This window comes from Macrobrachium rosenbergii, chromosome 15, assembly GCF_040412425.1.
Source record: "Macrobrachium rosenbergii isolate ZJJX-2024 chromosome 15, ASM4041242v1, whole genome shotgun sequence".
NCBI classification, from domain to species: Eukaryota; Metazoa; Arthropoda; class Malacostraca; order Decapoda; family Palaemonidae; genus Macrobrachium; species Macrobrachium rosenbergii.
The window spans coordinates 56,185,446-56,192,599 of NC_089755.1; the positions used below are offsets into that span (position 1 = coordinate 56,185,446).

General features: G+C 36.9%; 1 long non-coding RNA gene across 1 annotated transcript; it reads right to left on the reverse strand.

Moving 5' to 3' along the window:
• Positions 1-265: 265 nt before the first annotated feature.
• LOC136846759 (uncharacterized) lies at positions 266-5,698 on the reverse strand. Its single transcript, XR_010855532.1, has 3 exons — positions 5,581-5,698; positions 2,423-2,549; positions 266-829 (listed from the first exon to the last, which is right to left on the reverse strand). It is a non-coding gene; the product is annotated as an uncharacterized lncRNA (long non-coding RNA).
• Between the last annotated feature and the right edge of the window lie 1,456 nt (positions 5,699-7,154).

Here is a 7,154-nt window from a genome sequence, read left to right on the forward strand (position 1 = left end):
TCTCTCTCTCTCTCTCTCTCTCTCTCTCTCACGTCAAATGTAAAATTCATTATTCTATCCAAAGCTATTGATATCTCTCTCTCTCTCTCTCTCTCTCTCTCTCTCTCTCTCTCTCTCTCTCTCTCTCTCTCTCTCTCTCTCTCATATGCCAAATGTAAAATTCAATATTCTATCCCAAGCTATTGATTATATTAATCTCTCTCTCTCTCTCTCTCTCTCTCTCTCTCTCTCTCTCTCTCTCTCTCTCTCTCTCTCTCTCTCTCTCTTTTGTAAAGCAAACAGACTACAGAAAAGCTTTTGTTCATTTCGAATTGCATCCAGAATCTTCCATCGGCTAAACCTCAGGATACTGAAGGAATGTTAACACAGTTTCCAGAATGTTGCAATTCTTTAAACGAAAACATCAATAAGAGAATCACTGCAAAGCCAAACTTTGTCTCGAGACACGATGCAACCATATAAACGAGTGGAAATTACCACCAAACGTTCCGGTACCTTAATGAGCTGCTTGAATAAGTTCAATTGCACTCGAAAGTATATGCTGATAAAAATGTAGTACTAGGAATATCTTGAAGTAGAACTGGAGCCCCCTCTATACTCTCCAAAGGTAAGAAATGAAGTTTGTCAAATGTGAGCTGCAAAGTATCCGGCCCTCTGATATCCGATTAACGAGTAAGCTTGAGTAGATTGTACAGTAGGCTTCTGAATGTGGTCGTTGTGGAAGTACTATTATCTGACACAAGCAGAGGTCAAGCCAAAAGTCGCTGATCTCTTCTTCTCATCTTCTTGAAGCGGTAACCAAAGACACTGACTTCTGTGATGCATCTCCCTGCAAAGACATCACCAATTAAAAACATGCCAACTGGGAATTAATATTGTTAAATAGTTTAACAGGTTGACCTGACCACACAGTTGATATTCTAAACTCTCATAAGGATGGTACTACATTTTTGTTCCTGATGAAATATATAAGATCTTATTTAACATATTGCAGCTCTTTAGGGATAAACTGAAAATGCTTTAATATACTACAGCTCTTTAGAAATATACAGTAAGTGGATAAACTTTAAGTGTTGAAAACACTGACAAAATTTCTATCAAACATTTGTTTCCAGTACTTGATATATGTTGTTGGCTGGAAGTTGGAGAGTCACCATAAGCTGTGCAAACATTCCTTTTTCGAGCCTGTGTGCATTATTGCATTCGTTACTGTATCCAAGGCCCTCCTAAATACTGTATGGACAAATAGTCAAAAAATCTGTCTCAACATTTTGGAAAACTAGTCAACAAATTTGTCCCAACATCTTGCAAAACTAACTCCCTTTATAAATCCTACGCTTTACTCTTATGTTGAGCATGGTGTTCATAATTCAACAAAAACTTGGCAATAGTTTGATTAAAGATTCATCCATAATGTACCGCAGCAAAGCACCACCAAAGAACACCTCAACTAAAACATACACGCACCACACTAGCTTAGCTATGTTGGTACAAAAAAAACTACGCTTGACATAAAAATGTTACTTTTTGATATGAGGGGCTGTCTCCTTCTGTGGCAAACCTACCAATGCTAATTGTTCAAATGAGTGGGAGACAGGAACAGAACAGGGCATGATGGGCTAGTCATTCTTAATCAATAAGCCCTGCTTACAAAGTTAGACAAGCAAGTATAAGTTCCAATCAATTCAGCATCTGCAATGGCTAGCACACAATGTATTATTCCGTAAAGAATTATTTTTGTTTTTCCAGGCTTGGGTGTGTCAAGAAGTCAAAGCCCGTAAGATGGGGTGCCAGTGTACAAGAGGTGCCATGTACAAAAAAAGCATCGAGAAGAAAAGCATAATATAAATGATATACAATGCTATACATCATAGCAATTTCCCCATAACAAGCAGATTTTTCATTCTTGGTTACTTTACTTATATTACTGTACTTAGATTTTAACAGGCAACTATAGGAGAATACTTTTATTTCTGTGAGAAGTTCATGTGCATTTTGAGCCAAAAGTTACATTAGCTGTTAAAGCTCGAAACACCAGGGAAAAAGCTTATTCAAAACAAAACAAAATAATAACATTACATGTACTCATTTCACAGGAGAACTGAAAGAAAATTCTACAAGTCACATACCTATGAGTATGATGGCAGTCAACTATTTATCTTAATCTGATTTAGCACAAATCTGTATCAGTAACAAGTTTCCTATAGACACTTAAGAAATCTCTAGTTACAAAACTGTGGCTAATGGATAATGTATGAATAAATTACAAAGGCATTCAAACTTCTCCAACCATTTCTTGAAACTTTTGCTATTCTGATGGAGGCCACATCTTGACTGACAATTTGAAGCACTCATTAGACCCCTAGCTATTCAGCAATTTAAACCCCAGCTATTTTCTGATAAGCTATCAGCATGTACTTACCAGAGAAATGGAGACAGGCGATTCCTTAACTACCTCACACAGCGACAAACAACTGGAAATGGTACATTTCAGTCTGGAAAGTTGACTGTACATCTCCACTGTCTACACCTTGTGACAACATTTTGACCTGTAAAATGATCACAGTTAATTAGAAAATTAAATCAGTGATGAATTCAAGCTTACTCTACTTATAATCCCAGAAAAATTAAAATTTTGCCACAGAATTTTGGTATTTCATAATCAGTTCAGCTGAGACCTATTGGTCCTTCCATAGGAATCAGGGAGCTTGAGAAAAAAATCAACTGAAATTCTAATTTCCAAAATTTAATCAGTTACATTAATAACTGATTTCCATCTCCATGCCTCTGATTTCCTTTAATGGGTGCACTTCTTAACCAGGGAAAATTATAACTTCTTCCAATCAATGTTGCCGTGTTTTTTAACAATGAACTCAAGGGGGCTTTAATTCTGACACTTCTTCAAAATGCTACCACTCACATCAATGACCAAATTGGCAAAACTACAGACCATGCATAAAAAACTGGCAGATCATTTGACCATGTAATGTTATTTTTGGCAGATTCTCAACACCCTGAACAACTTTATTCTACGCCATTTGTCGAGTGGGAAGTACATTTCATGGGTACTGCTATTATGTCTTTCTATGTACTATCTCCTTCCCTGAACCTAACCTACAACCCTATTATCTATTTGAATTAACAGCGAACCAGGTTAGGTTGGGTGGGGGAGTGTTACAACCACACCCTGGCCAGTTAGGGACCTAGGGCCTCGGGTTAGGTTAGGTTAGAATACATCCGTGAATTTCACTCGTTTTTTATTCTCCCCATCCAGAACTCTGGTTTCCGTGTTCCACCATAATTGTGGGATGAGATGGGGGATCCAGTAACTCTTTAAACTACTAATTTACTATTGAAATAAATGTCAATAATGTTCAGAATATATACTAAAACACAGGAAAACCATAGTTTAAACTTGGAGTACGATTCTTGATTAAAGCAAAATTTTAATGAAAACACCATGAGGAAATGTCAATAATTCTGGGCAATGTGTAAAATACTAGCAGTGACTATATCTGCTGCAACACCCACACTCTAGGGGGCAGCTTATCATAAAGCTCTGGAAACATCACCAATGAACTTATATTCCACAGAAAATTTGCTATGGATTTGTTTTACATTTAAAGGAAATTTCGCCGGGAGTTGTGGACAGCACCATTATTATTATTACTATTATTATATTATTCAGTAGATGACACCTATTCATATGGAATAAGCCCACAGGGGCCACTGACTTGAAATTTAAGCTTTCAACGAATATGGTGTTCATTAGGAAGACGTGAAGGGAAATACAGGCCACGTTCAAAGTCATTTCTACCAGAGTGGTGCAGAAAACCAGATGTGCCAGCATGCTGTTTTGTTGGTCATTTTACCACAACAAAAAGATCCTGCACTTAAAAGGTGCTTAGCAAAAAAAAAAAAAAAGTAAGTGTATGGGAGACTGACTTATAAACGACATCAAATCTTTTGCTAAATACAGAAAATGGTATATATAATATTATCCAGTACAAGACAGATTTGGGAAATTTACCATCTTTTATGTTTTTACACTCATCCCCAGGGGGCTGGTACTAAACATGGCGATAGCTTTGCAGGGCACTATGTTTAGTACCAACCTTTCCAGGATGAGAGCAAAAATATATACTGTATAGGCTAAATTTCCCACTATCTCAGTAAATTTCACAAATTACCTCACCTGTACTGCGTCATATACACCATTTTCTATATCCTTCTGTCAATAAATTATATTTGATTGACGATATATTCGTGCAAATTCCTTTAAAATTACCAAAAAATCTATCTATTCCATTACCAGGCAAAACCAACTACCACGGCCTGGTTCCCACCAGTCAACAGCAGAACATTTACCACTTTTTGTTTGTTTTTACTCTCATCCCCTAAGGGCTGGCACTAAACATGGCACCCTGCAAGCTACTGCCATGTTTAGTATCAGCCACTTGGTAATGAACGTAGAACAAACGACAGCAAATTTTCCAAATTACCACCTGTACTGCATTATGTACACCATTTTATATACGCTTCAGTCAAATTACTACAGTATTATAACAGACAGTATCTTTGTGCAACCATCTACCTTCCATTTATTTACCCGCCATTTTACCAAAACAACGAGATACTGCTCATAAAAGGCAAGTATGCTAACTGTAAAAATAAAATCATTGTAACATTACCATTACCTAGAATACGCGGTAATTCTATATATTAGCTCCGTGCCTGTTTTAACCTTTTCAACTGGTTTTTTCTACACTTTTAGGGGTTCTGATACTGGCGGTGCATCTGCTTGTTGTCGGCCAAATGGAATGTCCCTTCGTCGTGTTTAGTACTGGCCGGGGGGGGGGAGGTTACCCATACATTAACAAGTTATTGCACTTGCCGGATGGGATATGAACCGTTCGAAACAGACGTGCCCGTGCTCTGTCTTGTGAAGATCGCGTATGGAAACCCGTTGTTGGACGGACTTCGGGGGTTAATTACAGGTTAATTAGACTCGAGCGCCAATAATGAAAGGCAAATTCATAATTAGCAACCAAAAAACTGTAGAAAAAGTCAAGTTATAGTGCCGTCGGCGACGCGCAGCTACCCTATAGTTCTACGGAATAAGCTAGCCTATGGATAGGCTATGTCATCTAGTCTAACAATGAGGGTTGCCTGACCTAGGAAGTACACTAGCCTAGCCTAAGCTAGGTCCCAAAAGAATGAGGACTTGCAATGGACATAATAGAAATTATGGCTTCTGAGCAATATTATCCATTGTATTTATAGACATTACGGCTTTCTAGCAATATAATCCATTGTATTTATAGAAATTACGGCTTTCTAGCAATATAATCCACTGTACTTAAAGCCTGCACCTACTAATTTCACAAAAACAAAATTGTGAGTCCCTCAAATACACGAGGCTGAAGTCCTTGAATGAGTAACACACCTTTCTCACTCTTGTTTCTCGTCATGCAGACGAAATTATGAAGCGAATTACTCTCTTTTGCTTTACAGATACTTTACGCATAAGTAAAATACTACACGGCTTATGTCTAACACAAAAAGGTTTGAATATATTACCCATAATTATCGTAGCTGTCACTTGCAAGCCGTAGACCAGAAGTCATTGTTGTGCAGTTCCAAAAATGTTTTGCCTTGTTCCTGTCACGCAAAATAAGAATTGTAAAACTTGTATCACAATTTGATCAATTTCCTTATGGTGTTATACACACATCTTAAAGTATTGTCGACGATGAAATATTCTATTTATGAAAAATCTTGATAAAATAATGATAAATAGCATATTGATTATTTTTATAACAAAATACATCTTCGTAAGAATAATGAGTCAGAAAGATATTGATACAGTATCAATGATATATTAATTGATTTACTTTATGAATAATGTTATTTCAGGATATTTTATCACCACAGAATATACGTTTTTATTATTATTTCATAAGGCTATGGTTAAAAAAAACCTACTCTAAAGAAAACGGTATTTAGTTACAACAATGTTAACTTACCTCTTACAAGAGACAGAGGAAACCCCTTGCTTTATGCGTGAAACAAATTAAACTTAGAATTATTGTTCATCGGTGGGCAACAATCAGTAATTAAATAATGGGCAACAATCAGTAATGAAATAAGAAAATGTCTTTCAAAGATTCAATATGTTGTTTCCACAGCACTTTCCCTGAGATTTTCGACCAAATGTGCATTTGATGGGTACAGGTCATATAGCATTTTCTTGTTCTACGATTCAGAGTGGCTACGCCTACCGATTTTCACAGGAATTTCGACCAATAGTACCTTTAAACTTTCTTGGACTTATAGCATCGTCTTGCTCTGCAACTCAGAGTTGTTTTTTCTGCTGATTTTCAAAGGAATTGCGACCACTAGTGTTTCCATGCTCGCTAGACTTATAGCATTTTCTTGTTCTACAATTGGAGTGTATTTCTACCGACTTTCAATGGAATTTCAACCAATAGAGCTTTTATGCTTGCCTGACTTACAGCATTTTCTTGCTCTAGGATTCTGTATGCTTAAGTGCAAATACTAAACGATTATTTTCCACTATCTCTTTTTCTTTTCTTCAATTTTTGCTTTTTGGGCATTGCACTCATTTCTCTCAGGTCAACGTTGACCGATTTATTTAATTTCCTTTTTTTTCGGTGGTTTTGCTGCATTGGCGTTTGTTTCTTTGGACTCAATTTTTGAAGGAATATTTATAATCCATAAGTGTATTCATTCTACAAACTCCTCATTTTCTAGGAATTCGTTAATTAGTATGGAATGGACTGAAGTTGTGCACTTTATCAAACACTGACCACAGTTGAAAATGCTAGTCCTAGGATCAAATAATATGGAATTATGTTTATATACAGAGCCATAAGGTGAACCAAACTATCCAAAGAAAATCTCAGCAATATGAAGAATACACCTCTGCACTGAGGGTACCATAGTACACCTGGCAAGGGAATGACTTGCTCTGGGTGTGACAAGTACCTTCAAGCCAGCGTCTCTTACCTGTGAGCAGGTACACCTCTCCCTTAACGACATGCGTAACTTTACAATGACCACAACCAACTTGTACGATCAAATGGACCTTACTAACACTGTGATATGCACTGACAAGGAAAAATAAAGATAAC